The sequence below is a fragment of the Heloderma suspectum genome, chromosome 4 (assembly GCF_057233095.1).
Source record: "Heloderma suspectum isolate Gila_16-S chromosome 4, 16-S_ref, whole genome shotgun sequence".
Taxonomy (NCBI): Eukaryota; Metazoa; Chordata; class Lepidosauria; order Squamata; family Helodermatidae; genus Heloderma; species Heloderma suspectum.
The window spans coordinates 94,735,830-94,753,771 of NC_139461.1; positions in this window are offsets into that span (position 1 = coordinate 94,735,830).

Here is a 17,942-nt window from a genome sequence, read left to right on the forward strand (position 1 = left end):
CTAATCTAATTAGAAAAGTCTAATTAATCACTCCACACTTGAGAGCACTTTGTTCAAATTTCCATTCTTTCACAGAGTGATATCACTCGCTCTGAGTGGTTGTTATGAATCTGCCATGTCATAGCTGTGTCCATTATAGATTAGCCCAGTTTCCAAAGGGGGGGTTGGCCAATCATTCTCGCTGTCAAAACTGTTTCCCTCCATTAAAGGAATAATCCAGCAAACTCAGAGTTCCAGTTGAAACTGACTTTGAGAAAACCTCCTGCTTCATTCTGCTGCTTTGTTTTGAGACTAACATATGCCCGGGCACAGCAGCAGCCAGCCAATCAGTCAGCTGCTGCCAAAACCCTTTCAAATGGCTTGAAGCAAAGGGAATCTTGGTTCAATGTAAGTTCTGTTTGGTAGCCCTCCTTTGCCAGAAAGCATATGAAGGCATTTGCTTATAGACGTGTGTGTTGTTGTTTTTCTATTTTTACCTCTTTGGTAACATCTGAATTGGTCCTTGGCAAAAAATTTCCAGAACAACACTGCTACATAAGGCACACCGCCACTCCGTCTTACTGCTCCTGCATTGCTTTTACTGTAATGGGACGTGTTTTTAAAGTTGTGTTTTTAATGTTGTATTTTAAATGTGATTTTAAGATTGATTGTGAACCGTTGAGGGATTTTACTCTATTTAGTGGTATGTAAGTGTCACAAATAAATACATAAGAGAGTTGATCATGCCACTACTATGATAAACACAGAAGCGATGAACTTAATGTATGGGCCCAACTGAAAATCATTTTCTGGTGCCCAAAATATCTCTGGGTAACCATGGGCCACTAGCGCTGCTTAAAAGTTATAGCAATAAACACAGGGTCTGATACCTAAGGCAGTAACCCTAATGCCCAGTTCTGCCAGCTGGGGTAGGATGGAGATATCACTCTACCACCTCTGCCATGGGAGGGAAGCAGGGCACATCCTCCTGAGAAGCTCCAGTTAAGTCTGTGAAAAACTCTGCTGGCAATGTTGGCTGTGTCTTCACTGGTTGTAATCCCTGAAACAGGACATTGTAGGTTGTAAGCAGACTTGTATCTACTGGATCCAAAGCCTTTTTATTCCCCTGAGAATCCCCAGTACCACCCACCACCCACTGCCCAGTTAGGATTGCTCTGTAATTTATCAGCTAAGGAAGTGGAACCTATTCAGTTCACAGTGTAGACATGGATGCAGACATGGTAGAAGTGGAGAAAAATATCTAGTACGAACTCCCTAAATGCCAAGAAAATTAACTGGAGTTGTTTTTTTCAATGGGATTCTACCAGAATATTTCTCAGATACATGTCAGTTATCTCTAATAAATCATTCTAATATTATATGCCTTTTTTTGCAATTATATTTAAACAGCAGAGGGACTGGTAATGCCTCATATAATACAAAGGGTTTAATTCCAGGCAGCTTCATACCTGGGAGCAGGGAAGTCCATACTAGGGAGTATGCACCATTGATCTCAGCAAACATACATGAGATCAAACTGTAAAATGAATTTGGAAGTTCAAAACCGATTTGGGTTTTACCATTCCCACATTTAAAACTTAAGATTTGCTAAAATATTTGTGGTCAGATCTTGGCCTCCCAGATTCAAATGCATACTTTGAGGCACAGACACTAAAATCAGAATAAATGCTAATGTTCCAGCTTTTGGCATATATTCTGCTATGCAGGGTCAGACAAGAGGCTTCTTTTTAGCCCAAAGTCAACTGAAGCAAATTCAGAAGGGATATTTTAAGTATGGATTTTGTAAGTTCTTTGAGCTTCACATTTTGATTCCTTGGAGTTTAAATGCTACATATGTGGATTCAGTAAATTATTATTCACTTTGTGATAACCAAGCTAATTCATGTTTATTTTATAACTAATTAGTTAAACTAAGAACATTAAGAAAATATTCTTATCCCTGGGGAATGTTCTACTTTTGTTAGGGCTTAAAGAAAAGGAAAGTTTTGAAGAAGGGATTCCTCACACCCTATGTGTGTAGAATACTGAGCCAAATATCTCAGAAGAGATTTTTCTGAGATTTTTCTTTTTCACCTCTCCCCTGAAAGAAGGCCCATTTTGCAGGATATTGCCCAAATATTTTTCATGATTTTTGTAGTGGCCACCATGCTTTCTCCATAATGCCCCAGAACTATGCATTGTGGAGAATGCAAAATAGCAGCCAGACAGCCATTTTGCTGCCTACAAATAGAGTGTATAGGATTTTGGAAGGCAATTTTCCACAGGTCTACAAGACACAGATTTATTTTGTATCCTGTATTTTGTATCCAGCAAATTTTTATCCTGTTTGTTTCCTCCTGTTCAGAAAGGGTAGACAACCATGATGTTTGACTGCCTGGCCTTGCACTATGGTTCAGTTTACACACTCAAGTCCTCTGATCTTACTTGATCTGCGGCATATCTCCTGTACCATGTCTCCTTGCTTTTCCTGTCTGTGCTACACCACAGCTGGGATCGTTTAGGTTGCTCTGTAGGGGTCCTGCTGGTGGACAGACCTACCTGGCTGTAGGAAATCAGAATAGATAGCTTTTCAATGTGCTCTAAACCAATGCTTTTACTAGTCTTTGACATGGATGTAATCTTAAACATACAGCTGATCTATTAATTACTTATGAAGGTGATCTAATTCCATAATTTGAACAATACTTACAAAAAAACTGTTTCTAGTGTTCTAAAAAGGCTGTATCCATCTACTTATTACAGTTGCATATGTAATGTTCTAATCTGGGGCATCAGGGAGTGAAAGCAGATCTGGAAAAAATAGCTGTCTTTGTGATAAATGAACACAAATTTAAACTACTGAATATGCAGGACTTGCATGAATAGAATGCAGTGCTAAAACCACATTAGGGAAATCTATAGAAAGGATTCCTGATGTACCCTGTCTCTGAACAAGCAGCTTCATAACTACAGGGAAAGAAGACGTATAGTTCATCTTCCCTGATCTGGAGACATTTGTCATGTACTTCCTTTCTCCTTGCTTTAGAATGAATGAAATCCTTACAGTGGTGAACAAAATCTGCAGGACAGATTCCATTTCCAGTTCTATTTTCCGGGGTCTACGCAACAGATGTCTGAGATAAATGTTGGGTAGTTCTGCAAACAATGGCAAAGCGAGTAGGCAAAACAATAGAAAGGGCACCTAAATTTGATATTTATAGATTAGCCAATAAGGCAACATTAAAGCCAAGAGAGATCTTCTTGGTTACAAAGGAGGAGGAAAGTAAAAGCACTGAAGCAGGATTCAGGAAATTAGGGATCAGTTCCTTTTCCTGCTAACATAGGTCTTGTGTGGTCCAGGATGCAGTCCATTTGTGTATCTTTAACATCTATCCTTTAGTAATGTACTTTTACACCACCCAGAAAGCTTGAAATTCACTATGATTGCTAGAGATGTCTCGAAGGATCATTTTTAAGTGTCTTCCTTGAAATGGGGAACATGCAGTTTGCCTCCAAATGTGGAGTTAGAAACGTAACATTTGATGCACACTTAGTCCAACAGCATGATCACCCATTGTTAGGTTTCACAATATGTCAAAGAGGAATGGGCAAAAACATAGTGCAATTAAATTTAAGAACTGTGGAAGATGTGAATAATGGACTTTAGTAATACAAGAAGAAGAAATTATCAGGAAATACTGAAAATAAATATGCAGGGGTGGAAGATAAACAAATTGTAGGAATGCTGGGCAAAACATCTCTGATAAACAAGATGAGACTTAAAAAAAAAGACATTGAGGGTAGCCTAAAAACACAGACAAACAAAATGAAAAACATGATTGTGAAGTGAATATTGTATTTAGACAGTACCAGTCAGTAGTGATGTAGCTATGTTTTGAAGTAACTGACATTTCTGAAAAGTCTTTGAAGACAACCCATTTACAACTCATTACATCAGTTTAATGTGGAGGCATACGAAGCTTGGATCACCAAGGCAAGGCTAACGCTATCAAGGATGGGTCCCAATTAGCATACAAATCATAGCTGGGGAAAGGTGATTTTATGTCACTGATGCTACTTGGACTTGCAATCATAAGTTCAAATCTAATAACACCTTCAGATTGTGAACCTGGTCCTTTCGAAAGAGTTCAAGCCCATCCAGAATACAATGAACACCACCACTCCAGTGAGTTACATCACATCACCCACCAGTACCTCTGTCTTGTCTGTCTTATCTGGATTAAGTTTCAGTTTATTGGCCCTTGTTCAGTCCATTATAGGCCTCAGACACCAATTCAGCACTTTCATCATCTCAGTTGAATTTGATAAAAAGGAAAAATAAAACTAGGTATACTGTTGGTGCCACACTCTAAATCCCCAGATGATCTTGCTCAGTGCTATCATGTAGAGCCAGAGGTAGGCAACAGAGGTAGGCAACTTTGGGTGGCCTGGGGCCATTTTCCAACCCCTGGACTCCCCTAGAGGCCACTCTCCTGCCACCGCACTGCTGCAGCAGCAAACAAACAAAAAACCACGGTGGTTTCCTATCCAAATTTGGCAGCAAACCACTACAGAGACTCAAAAGGGCCACATATAGCTTGAAAACAAGCTACATTTGGCACTTTTGGATCTCATCTCTGTAGCAGTTTGTTGCTGAATTTTGGGAGCAAACTGCCAATGTTTTGGCCACTGTACCACCGAATTTCAGCAGTGTGGCAGACGGCAGCAGGGTTGGCATGGGCCGCACTCAAGGCTGGGGGTGGGGGGCACAGGTTGCCCACTCCTGTTGTAGATGTTAAACAGCAAGGGAGACAATGTGAAAAATGGTGGAAACCAGAAGCATCACAGGGCTTACCAGTGATAGTCTTCCTGCACTTTCTGAAAACAGCCGTTCAGGTGCATGTAGAACACTGCAGCGCAGTTTCTCCAGTCCCTAAATCTGATTGTTGAGCAAAAGTAGACAGCTATCTTAAAAGAGGTCCAAGATCACGAGTAGGGTTGCACTCTCCCATTTTTCTTCTGGCATTGGTCATCAGGCTAAACAAAGTCAATGCCAAAGTCACCCTTGAGAACAGATTGAAATGGATCCAGGTAATCAGTCAGTCTCATCCAAGAGTGTCTGGATGAGACTGGATCAGTCTCATCCAAGAGTTCACAGCAAATACCCACTCAAGCATCTTGCCCCAAAAGGAAAAATGGGACTGACTGATAGTTGTTACAATCCTTCAGTTACAAGAATGTGTCTTAAGGACTGGTTCTTTACAAACCATTAGACTTGCAGCCCTCAACACAACTTCAAGTGTATTGCAGCATGTTAGAATGTTGGGACTCGGGAGATCCAGGTTCTAGTTGCCACTTGGCCATGAAGCTCACTGGGTGACTTCGGGCCAGTCACTGACTCTCAGCCTAACCTACCTCACAGGATTGTTGTGAAGACAAAATGGAGAGGAGGATAGCCATGCAAGCTTCCTTGGGTTACTTGCAAGAGGAAAAAAGGTGAGATAATAATAAATTAAAAAGGGAGGGAGGCAGCACTGTGGTGGTTGGTACCCCAACAGAATCTCTAGCTCTCAGCCTTCCCCAACTTGGTGCCATCCAAATGCTTTAAACATCAACTCCCATCAGCCTCAGCCAGCATGTCTAATGGTTAGAAAAGCTGGGAAATGTAGTTCAAAACATCTGGAGGGCACCTTGTTGGCAAAGACTGCTCTAGTCTCTCCCATTTTCCCTAAAACACACATCCGCTCAAAACTGGGACTATATTATCAGTCCCATGCCAGTTGTGTTGTGCAATTCAAGCCCTAATTTGCATTCCTTCCTTGCTGGAGGTTTGAACTTCAGCTAGAAACAGGGCTTTTACAGCAGCAGCCCCTAAGATAGGATGTTCTGACTTCTTGGCTGCTTTCAGGAATAGCTGTAGCCCTTTTCTACTTCAGAGGGTTTATTACAGCCTGTCTTGTTTGTGTGCTGATAAGAAATGATGATCTGAGCAAAGTTGTTTTGTTTTAATATTATAAATAACTCTTTTTACTGTTGTTTTAAGATGTACTGGACATTTAATCTTTTTGTAATCTGCTTTGAACGTATATAAATGCAGCCTAAGTTAACAAACAAATGGATGAACAGGTAGAATCTGTTAAATTTAACCGGGATTTTTTTAAAACAACAACAACAACATGTATTTAGAATTACAGGTCAAAGCTACAGACACCATCTTCTCAGTGCATGTAACTGATAAAAAAAGGTGTCCCCAACCATTCGTGTCCGACTCTAGGGTGCGGTGCTCATCCCCGTTTCTAAGCCGAAGAGCCAGCGCTGTCCGAAAACGCTTCCGTGGTCATGTGGCCGGCATGACTGAACACCGAGGTGCACGGAACGCTGTTACCTTTCCCGCCGAAGCGGTACCTATTTATCTACTTGCAATTTCTTGCTTTCGAACTGCTAGGTTGGCAGGAGCTGGGACTGAAGACGGGAGCTCACTCCGTCACACAGCACTTGGGTCTCAAACTGCTGACCTGCTGACCTTCCAGTCTGCAGTTCAGCGTCTTAACCACTAAGCCACCGCGGCCCCTTGTAACTTATAGGACAACCTTAAGGGGGGGAAAAGTGTGGGAGGAGAATGGATGAAAGAGCTAATAGAAACAAGGTACCTCAGACAGCTTGCAGCCTACCCCTGAATTAGAATTGTGATGACAGAAAGTAGATGGCATCTCATTTTACGAGCAGGGGGTACCTTTCTGTTTAGTGACATTAATGTGTCAGGATATTTCAGGACTTGATAAACATGACTTGATGGAGGCTCAGGAAGAGAATTACCTTTTATATTGTGTCTGTGTGATGTGACTTTACAAAAGAAAAAGGTATCCAACAATCCATAATACCAATTTGGTATATTTACAGCATTTATTTAAAGTAAAGAAGGAAACGCCAGCTTTGCATTTATTAACACAGAGCGCTCATGCTAGAGAGCTATTGTGGAGCAACAATGGAGGGAGATGGCGGCAAAGGAAAACAAAATGATTGAAAGATTTTGGGGGTTGTTTTGTTTTTTACTTCCCTCCTGTCTAGCTCCTAGCAGCTTTCCAATCACATTAAAGTGGCTACAGGTCTCCCTTACAGTTCTTCTGTTTTTAGCAAGTTTGTTCTCCGAAGTTTCAGGCCCAATAGTAACTCAAACTTTGCTGACTTTTTCCATTGGCTGCTCAAGCACTAATGGTGTGGAGCCTGCCCTGAGCTCTAACGAGCTAAAAAGTAGCAGCGGTTGAAGGGCTAAAGCTGTTCCTTCGCAGGGTTTTGTTCTGAGGTTTTTTTCCCGTATAAACTGTAGTCTGTACGTTGCACATTTGGTTTAGTAGGGAGAATTGAATGCCTGTTCTTTATTAAATACTAATGTTCACGTACTTGTGCATGAAAGGTGTGTTTGTGCTACTATCTTGGATTTTTACTCTTGGGTTTCATCACACTGTGATGTTATCTTGTAATTATATTGTTACTGGTACCTATAAGTGTTATAAAAACTAATCACAGAAAGTACTTACAATGTTCCGCTTACAGATGGCCTAAAAAATTTTTTAAATGAAAATACATCTATTTGCCAGTACTTATAAAAGTGCTTTCCTATGGTGAAATTAAGGTATATGTCATGATATCTTGAAAGGTAATGCTATTTTTCAAAGTTTGATTTATTATACTTATGGCCACTGCTTCTTTGTTTACGTAGGGTGCAATCCCATGCATGTTTAGACAGAAAAAAGTCTCAGAAGTCCATGCTGGGAGTTGTTGAACATTTTTGTGCCCTTAGTAACAAAACAAATCTAAATGCCATTTTTGATGCTATGCTCTTCTATTATCATAGAATCATAGAATCATAGAATAGTAGGTTGGAAGGGGCCTACAAGACCATCGAGTCCAATCCCCTGCTCAATGCAGGAATCCAAGTCAGAGCATCCCTGAGAGATGTCTGTCCAGCCTCGTCTTGAACGCCTCCAGTGTGGGAGAGCCCACCACCTCCCCAGGTAATTGGTTCCATTGTCATATTGCTCTAACAGTCAGGAAGTTTTCCCTGATGTTCAGCTGGAATCTGGCTTCCTGTAACTTGAGCCCATTATTCCGTGTCCTGCACTCTGGGATGATCAAGAAGAGATCCTGGCCTTCTTCTCTGTGACAACCTTTCAAGTACTTGAAGAGTGCTATCGTATCTCCCCTCAGTCTTCTCTTCTCAAGGCTAAACATGCCCAGTTCTTTCAGTCTCTCTTCATAGGGCTTTGTTTCCAGTGCCCTGATCATCTTTGTTGCCCTCCTCTGAACCCTCTCCAGTTTGTCTGCATCCTTCTTAAAGTGTGGTGCCCAGAACTGGACACAGTACTCCAGATGAGGCCTAACCAGTGCTGAGTAGAAGGGAACTAGTACTTCCCAGGATTTGGAAGCGATGCTTCTATTAATGCAGCCCAAAATAGCATTTGCCTTTTTTGCAGCCACATCACATTGTTGGCTCATATTCAGCTTGTGATCGACAACAATTCCAAGATCTTTCTCGCTTGTAGTGTTGTTGAGCCACGTATCCCCCATCTTTTAACTGTGCATTTGGTTTCTTTTTCCTAGGTGCAGAACTTGGCATTTATCCCTATTAAATGTCATTCTGTTGTTTTCTGCCCAGCGCTCCAGTCTATCCAGATCACTTGGAATTGTGTTTCTGTCTTCCAAAGTATTAGCTATCCCGCCCAATTTGGTGTCATCTGCAAATTTGATCAGCATTCCCTGCACCTCCTCCTCCAAGTCATTAATAAAAATGTTGAAGAGTACTGGGCCCAGGACTGAGCCCTGCGGTACCCCACTCGTTATCTCTCCCCAGTTTGAGAAGGTCCCATTGATAAGCACTCTTTGAGTCCGATTCTGTAGCCAACTGTGGATCCACCGGATCGTTGTTTCATCTAGCCCACTTTGAGCTAGTTTGCTCATCAGGATATCATGGGGCACTTTGTTGAAAGCTTTGCTGAAGTCGAGGTATATGATGTCCACAGCATTCCCATGGTCTACAAGGGAGGTTACTTGATCAAAAATTGAGATCAGATTTGTCTGGCAGGATTTGTTTTTGACAAATCCATGTTGGCTTTGAGTAATCATGGCATTGTTTTCAAGGTGCTTCCAGATGGATTGCTTTATCATCTGCTCCAGAATTTTCCCTGGGATTGATGTCAGACTGACTGGTCTGTAGTTCCCAGGTTCCTCCTTTTTACTCTTTTTGAAGATAGGGACACATTTAGCCCTCCTCCAGTCATCTGGCACTTCCCCCAGCCTCCATGATTTCTCAAAGAGGATAGACAGCGGTTCTGAGAGTTCTTCTGCCAGTTCCTTTATTACTCTAGGGTGCAGCTCATCTGGCCTTGGAGATTTGAACTCATTCAAAGTAATTAGGTGTTCCTTGACCACATGCCAATTGATCTCAGGCTGCAATCCTGCCCCTTCAGCCTGCACTTCGCCTTTGCCAGGGGGGGTCATAGACTCTCTTTTGGGAGAAGACTGAGCCAAAGTAGGAATTGAGCACCTCTGCCTTTTCTTTGTCTTCTGTTATCATTTTGCCATCCTTATTTAATAGCTGGACCACCATTTCTTTCCTCTGCCTTTTACTATGCACGTAGCTGAAGAAAGCCTTTTTGTTGTTTTTAGCATCCCTGGCTAACCTCAGCTCATTCTCAGCTTTATTAGGGATGGCGGAGAATTTCTCCCTGAATCTCCGGGAGGCCAAATGCCAACACATTCGGCCCCCTGAAATTGTTGGTGAAATTCTCCGCCACCCACGCCCCCCGGGATGGGACTTACCTCCTGCGAATGTCCCTCCTGGCGGCGGGTCCCGGTGGTGTTTCGGCGGCGTTTTGGCAGCGTTTTGGCGGCGGCCGGTCTTCCAACCGGCTGCTGCCACCGCCATTACAAAATAAAGTAAAAAAAAAACAACCCCCGTGATAGGCTACGTAACGATTAACGTAGCCTATCATGGCTAGATTTCCAAAGTCAGTCGTGATAGGCTACGTTAATCGTTACGTAGCCTATCACGGGTGACTTTGAAGAAAAAAAAAAGTGCATACGCAAATGGCGGCACCCCATGGGCGCTGCCATTTGCGTTCCTTATTTGGGTTCCTTATTTGCATTCCTTATTTGGTCCCGGTAGTCTACGTAAAGGTTTACATAGACTACGGCGAAAATAAGGGCAACGCAAATAGCTTCTTTTTTTTTTCCAAAGTCAGCCGTGATAGGCTACGTAAATTGTTACATAGCCTATCACGGGTTTTTGTTTTTGTTTTTCACTTTTTCTTTCACGGCCGGGGAGACGGGGCCCTTCTCCCCGGCCTGAATTTCGGCCAGACGAGGCGGGGCGCCTCCCCCCCCGGCCTGAATTTCAGCCGGGTGAGGCGGGGCGCCTCCCCCCCTGGCCTGAACTTCGGGGGGAGAACCGAAGCGCCTCCCCCCCCCCACCGTGAAGCAAGCTGCAGGACCAGGTAAGTCCCTTTTGTACATCCCTAGCTTTAGCCTTCCTGACGCCATCCCTGCAATTCTGTGCTACCTGCCTGTACTCTTCCTTTGTTACTTGGCCTTCTTTCCACTTCCTATATGTGTCCTTTTTTGTTTTCAGGTCATCCCTAAGCTTTTTGTGAAGCCACATTGGCTGCTTCTGTTGTCTTCCACATTTTCTTCTTGTTGGAATTGTTTGTGATTGTGCCTTGAGAATTTCCTTTTTTAAAAGCTCCCACCCATCTTGGACTCCTTTTCTCGTTAGCATCACTTGCCATGGGACTTTACTGATCATTGTTCTGAGTTCATTAAAATCAGCTTTCCTAAAATCCAGGGTACTCGTTTGACTACACTTGGCTTTTGCTTCCCTTAGAACCAAGAACTCAAGTGCAACATGGTCGCTTTCCCCCAGAGTTCCTGTCACCGCTACTTGATCCACTAAGTCATCTCTGTTGGTTAGGATCAAGTCAAGGATAGCTGATCCTCTAGTTCCTTCCTCTACTTTCTGTAGGAGGAAGTTATCAGCCACACAAGTCAGGAATTTCCTGGAGGGGGCATGTTTTGCAGAATTTGTCTCCCAACAAATATCCGGGAAATTGAAGTCCCCCATTACTACTACATCATGCTTCCTTAAAACACTGGCTATTTGCTTTTCAAAAGTGTCATCCTTGTCTTCTCCTTGGTTGGGTGGCCGATAGTAGACTCCGACCACCAGGTTCCTTTTATTCTTTCCTCCATTTATTTTGATCCAGTTGCTCTCGATGGGGCTACCAAGCTCATCCTCCTGTATTTCTGTGCAGAGATATGTATTTTGCACATACAGTGCAACCCCACCTCCCTTTCTGTTCCTCCTGTTCTTTTTGAACAAGTTATATTCTTCAATTGCTATATTCCAGTCATGAGAGTCATCCCACCAAGTCTCAGTTATACCTATCAAGTCATAATTTCCCTCCTGTATTAAGAGTTCAAGTTCGTTCTGTTTGTTTCCCATACTCTGGGCATTAGTATATAGACATCGAAGACCATGTGCTTCATAGTCTGGCTTTCTTCCTACATGTGTCTGAAGACTGTTATTGGGCGCTATCAGAGCTGTTGTCTCCATTGCAGTGCATGCACCTACGTCCATTGTTACCCCCAACATTACATGATCTCCCTTCCCCATAGGATTCAGTTTAAAGCCCTCCTGATGAAGTTCTTCATGCTGTGGCCAAACACATTCTTCCCAGCCTTTGTGAGGTGCAACCCGTCCCTTGCCAACAGCCCATCTTCCAGGAAGTATAGCCCGTGGTCCCAGAATCCAAATCTCTCTCGTCGGCACCACCTTCGTAGCCAGTCATTCACCCGGAGTATTTTTTGTTCCCTTTCTATCCCTCTTCTAATTACTGGAAGGATGGATGAGAAAACTATCTGGGCCCCAAAGTTCTTGAGTTTCCTTCCCAGAGCTTCAAAGTCTGACGTGATTTCTTCATAGCTCCGCTTGGCAGTATCATTTGTTCCCCACATGGATTAGAAGAAAAGGATACCTGTCAGTGGGCTTTATGAGTGCAGGCAACTTTTCAGTCACGTCTCTAATTCATCCTCCCAGGAGACAACATACCTGGCGAGTCCACGGGTCTTCGCAACATACTTGGGTCTCGATCCCACGCAGCAAGGAGTCTCCCACTACTACCACTCTTCTCTTCTTATTGTTGTAGGCCTGGGTTTCATCGCCTCTGTTTGACTGACCTTCAGCCTCTTGCTCACTCTCATGTAGGTTCCCCTGTGATTCTTCCTCTGCAGGCTGTCCTCCAGTCTCATCTGCAAGTACCTGGAATTGGTTCCACAGCTCCACTGCTTCCACTGGTGCAGAGTGGCGTCTAGTTCTTCTTCTCCTAACTTCACTCTTTTCCAAGGAGTATCCTCTACTCCATTTTTCTTCACCTCAGCATTTCCCACTGCCTCATCTTGCTGTTGCTCTTCAAGCTTCTGGTCTTCCCTTTGCTGCTGTAGTTCCCCCATTCTGTCCAAGAACTCTTCGTGTTCTCTTATTCCCAGTCACCGCTCCAGTCCACTTACTTTTTCTTCCAGCAGCGTGATCAACTTGCACTTGTTGCAGGTGTAGGCCATGTTGTTCTCAGGCAAGAAAACAAACATTGCACACACCTTGCAGGTCACCACCACTGGAGAGTCTTGTCCTTCTATAGCCGCTTTTCCCTTTTTGTGTCTAGCTTTGTGATTGTTCTAGACTAGCCTGTGCCTGTTCCTCTACTCAGTAGAGGTTAAAAGCAGAGTCCCACTTGTGTGAAAGTGTGTGTTACAAGACAAATAAATGGAAAAAACTTAGTTAAAAAATAAAATAAAAAAATGAAAAAAAAATGTTAGGGGCCTTCCCCTTGACCTCCCCTGCTGAACTCCCCTGGCCAACTCCTGTTTGCTCCCCCTGTTTGCTCACTCTGGTCGCTCGCTCTCTGGGAGCTAGCGTGCTTCTGTAGTCCCTGGACCAGCTGGAGCAGCTTGCTCTGCTCTGCTCTGCTCAGCTGGGAGGCGGGAAACAGACTGAAGCTTCCCACCCACTCAGCTGGTGGGAGTACTCAGGCCACAGCCCCCCAATTCAGTTGGAGCACTCAGAAGCACCTGGTGAGCTCACAGCCAATCAGAAGGATAAAGGGCAGCCTCCTGGGCTTCCTGAAGCCCACTTACCTCTTAGCCTCTGTCTCCTTTGTCTCCTTTGTCTCCTTTGTCTCCTTTGTCTCTTCAACCACTGCAACTCCCCTGGCCAACTCCTGTTTGCTCCCCCTGTTCACTATATAATTATATAATTATAATTAAATAATTAAATAATTAAAAATATAATTATATTGCTTAATGAACTCTAGTTGCATTGCGTTCAGGATCGTATGAAGGTTGTTTTCCATACTGGATCCACTCCAGTCTGAAATGAACATGGATGCTTCTTGCCTCTTCCTGATAGCTTCACATTTTTCTTCCAAAATGCCTTACTCAGAAAAAAATAAAGCTTGCATAAGTGGTGCATAGCTTTTCTTTATTAAACTGAGTGCTGGATGACCAATATCTCAAAGTACACAAGTTATTGTATGCAATAACAGAGAAATTCCACACTCAATAGCTCCCTGCTGTAACATTAAAAAGGTATGAGCCCATAACAAACTTCTGATAAAACAGTTTATCTTATCGAGCTTTGTATGTAGACTGAAAAATAAACCTCTAGTCTCTTGCATCCATGCCAATTTTCATCCACGTGTATGTCATAAACTCCCAAATTCTATACAATTCTATAAAATGCTATTTTAAGGCTATACCTATTTCATAGCTCCAGTAGCATACAGATGAACTGAAAATGATTCCATTAGCCTAATGCTTTATTTTTCCTTTATTGCCATTTTGCATTTGAATTAGCTGCATAGAATTGTATACTGAAATACATTTAATCCTTTGGGAAATTATAAGGACCCTTACATTTGACCCAAAGGAAATATTACAAAATACTCTTTCAATTCAGCTATATGCAAGACCTCTATTGCTCTGTTATCATACAAATACTATGATACTAAATCACAATTCGGATCACAAGGTTGGGGAGTTCTGCAAATAAATGCAGTGGCTGAGATCCAATGGACTGTGTTCCATGTGTCCAAAGGGCTTTGGATTTGTGTTTCTTAAATAAGAAGAAAGTGCTTTTCCAAATGAAGGGAATTTCCATAAGTTTTTGACATGGCATTGGAGGGTCTGCCATTCCCAGGAAAAAGTCAAAGACTTGGATCCTCAGTTTGCTATCCATGAATGGAAGGAGTTTCTGTGAATGGAAGAAGAGTTTCACTCATGGAAGAGGTCCTTCCATGAAGGTACCTCTCCTTCCATACTGCAGATTTTGCACAGATCTCTTTGAATTCCAGCCAATATACTCTGATTTGGGCATTACATTTTATATGTGGTGATTGGCATGGGAAAATGAAGAAAGCAAGTTTACTCCTGGTCTCACCACACCTAAAGATTTGAGGAAGAGGCATGCTGTTAAGTGAACTGCCCCTATCTGGCTGTGACCTCTGGCTGTCTCTTGTACTATCCAGAAATGGAATTACTAGCATGTAGGATATAGATATTGATATTGATTTGGTTCATGAATATCTGCATTTGTGCCATAGTTTTCCCAAAAGCATTAGAGAAAGAGAAGATGAATTAAAAACTCTTTATGATCCCGGATATTACCCTAAGAGACAATAAATGTGTTATTACTGAATTATAATAGTAAGCTTTCAGCAACAATATTAAAATTAGTGGAATGGTTAATTCAGTCTTTTCATCAGTTTTAAATGTTGTTTTAACTAGATATTTTATTAGACATACCCAGCAGTTAAACTGGTGATATGGACATCTGCTGAGCATTTAGCTAGTAACTAGAAGCATAAAATTTTAATCATCAGTTTCTTCAGCATTTAAAGCACCACTATCAACACATTTTTCATAAAGAAAAGTCATGCACTAATGTCAGCTATATTTATTACACCAAGGACCATTTTGATATAATAATGCAGATGTCTTCATTCCATAAACCCCCAGTGGTACTTAAAAACTAGGCTTTTATTACTCGTGCCTAGGGCCAAACAAAGCTATAAACCTGCTAAATTCTCATTCAGATACTGCTGCTGGGTTTTGCGCTTTTGTGTACTGTAAATTACAACCCCCAAGTAATTAAATATGGAGAAAAGTGGTAGTCACAACTGTAGGCTTTTTGATTCATGAGACTTCATAAGAAATCAAGGGAGGAATTTTTTATAAAAATATTTTAGAGTTATGTATTACACAAACACACACACACACACCTCCCCAAAATATGTGCTGATATACCAATGGCAAAAGATTGGAAGTGTCACTCAAAGCTACCAGCAGCAATACTGTCTCTAATACAAAATACCTTGTTTAATACAACACTTCCAGAGCACTCAGCCTCAGCTTCGACTCGGCCTGATAATGACACAGTGCTCAATGTAGTTGCAGTATGGGAAGAAGGTATTAAAAATATTACAATTGCTGTCTCCCAAAACATTTCATTACATTTGCAGCACTCAGAGAGGCTGACTGAAGAACAACAGAATTAAAAGGAGGGGCAGATCTGCAGTAACTTGAAGTATTTTACCATAAGCAGCTCAAATGCTTTGGGTGTTACATTAAAGTACGAATGCATTGGCTAACCCAAACACACACACATTCATTCTCAAGTGTATTAAGGTGTGTGATGCTTTACATTTCATAAGGTCAATAATTTATTGCTTCCTTTTTAAAAGACAGCAATGCTAAATCTATTTTAGCTGGCGGAGAGGGGGCGGTTGTTGCATTTTACAACAATTTATGAAATATGTTAAGACGCTGAACTGCAGACCAGAAGGTCGGCAGGACAGCAGTTCAAGACCCGAGTGCCACGTGACGGAGTGAGCTCCCGTCTTCAGTCCCAGCTCCTGCCAACCTAGCAGTTCGAAAGCGAGAAATTGCAAGTAGATAAATAGGCACCACTTCGGCGGGAAAGGTAACAGCGTTCCATGCACCTCGGTGTTCAGTCATGCCGGCCACGTGACCACGGAAGCGTCTTCGGACAGCGCTGGCTCTTCGGCCAAGAAATGGAGATGAGCACCATACCCTAGAGTCGGACACGACTGGTTGGGGACACCTTTATCTTTTATGAAATATGGGAGGTAATTAAAAACATGGTTTTACTAGAGTGCATGGGCCCCAGTGGTATAATAAAATAGATTCTTTCTCTTGAGATGGGCAAATAATAGATCAAGGGTACAGAACCTCAGGTCTGGGGACCAAATTTGGCTCTATGGCCCAATCTGGCTCTCTCGGGGTTCCCAGAAGGTCCAATCTCCTACCCTGCCCCCACCTCTTTCCCCTATTACTGATTGTTGGGTGGTTTTCCAGCGTTTGTGCTATTTTTTTTCCCCCATTCTAAAAGGTTGAAATGTCTCTCCTAAAGCTTAGTTAATAAAAGTAAGAGCTTTAAGTTAAAATATACTAGCATTTTTGCTCTTTGGGCCCACCCCTTTTTGCCTTTGGGCCCACACACCACTGGAATGTGCCTCCTGAGAGGTTTTCTGCAATGAAATTCAGCCCTCAGGCTGAAAGAGGTTCTGCACCCCTGTAATAGGCTGGCTATGTGATTGAGGGTTGATGTGACTGTGAGATGGAGGGTTGGTATGCAAAGCCTGGCCAAATCTGTATGTTTGAGTTGAGCTGTGCACAAATGGCCTCTCAAAATTCTCCAGCCTATTTGCGGGCAGAAAAATTGGGGGGTCAATTTCACTGAATTTCTCCTGGGGTGGAGAAATTCTCCAGCAGTTTCTCACAGATAGAGAAACTGCTCACTATTGGTGGGGGGTTATAGCACAGGTTCTTTCTTTTTTACTCAGGGTATTTGGTTTGCACTGCTTCTGTAGGTGGCAACAGCATGAACTGTGTTTTGGCTCCCACTTTTTTGAGGCAGAACTTTGGATTTATTTTGGTGGTAATTTTGAGCTTACCTAATCACTGTGAGGTGGCTGAGGGTGCTGTGTGTGTTTTCTCTCTCTATTACACATCTTTCCATTGCTCTTCAGCTTTCTGAACTGAAAAAGCCCCATGGGAGGAATTGCCTCATGACGTCTTCCTCAAGATGCCTTAACTGAAGTGCAGGAAGCCGAGGAGGCTACAGGTTGCCACAGAATTACTTACAATGACGGACAGGACAGACAGGACACTTGTGCACACTCCTCAGCCACCTCATAAGTAAGGTAAGCACAAGAACTCCAGACTCAACCCATGAGAATTTCTCCAAAATTTTCCTCCTTTGAATTTCTTTTCGAAAGCAATTTTTTTTTTTCTATCGAATTGAAAGAAAATGGTCGAAAAAAAATGTGGGAGAAATTTTCAGCACAGCACTAGTTTGAGTACAGATTCAAGTAAGAATGTAAGAAGAGTCATGCTGAATCCGGCAAAAGGCCTACGTACTCCAGCATTCTGTTCACACAGTGGCCAATCAGCTGCCTGTGGGAATCCCACAAGTAGAACATGGCTACTACTTTAACTGAAAAGTACTTTAAGTGAAAAACATTTCAATATGAAATAGCGCTAAGCCAAAAGTTCTTTAGGCCAAGATCCTATACCCACTTAACTGTGAATAAACCCCATTGAACTCTATAGGACTTACTTCTGAGTAGACATATTTAGGACTACACTGTTGAGGACTTTCTCAACTCCAATCTGAGGTTTTAGAAAGGTACAGTGGTTGCCTCACACCATGGGGTTGTTTTTGCAGCCACCGTCCAAATAGTTTTTGCAGCACTGTTAATAATTGTTCCAGCTATATCTGGGTGCCATTTCTTTAATGCTCCCTACACAGCAGATGCCAGATCGAGGGAGTCATCATGAGGCCTCAGAATGAAGGTAAGAGAGGGAAGCAATGCTTCTTAAGAAGCAAAACTCCC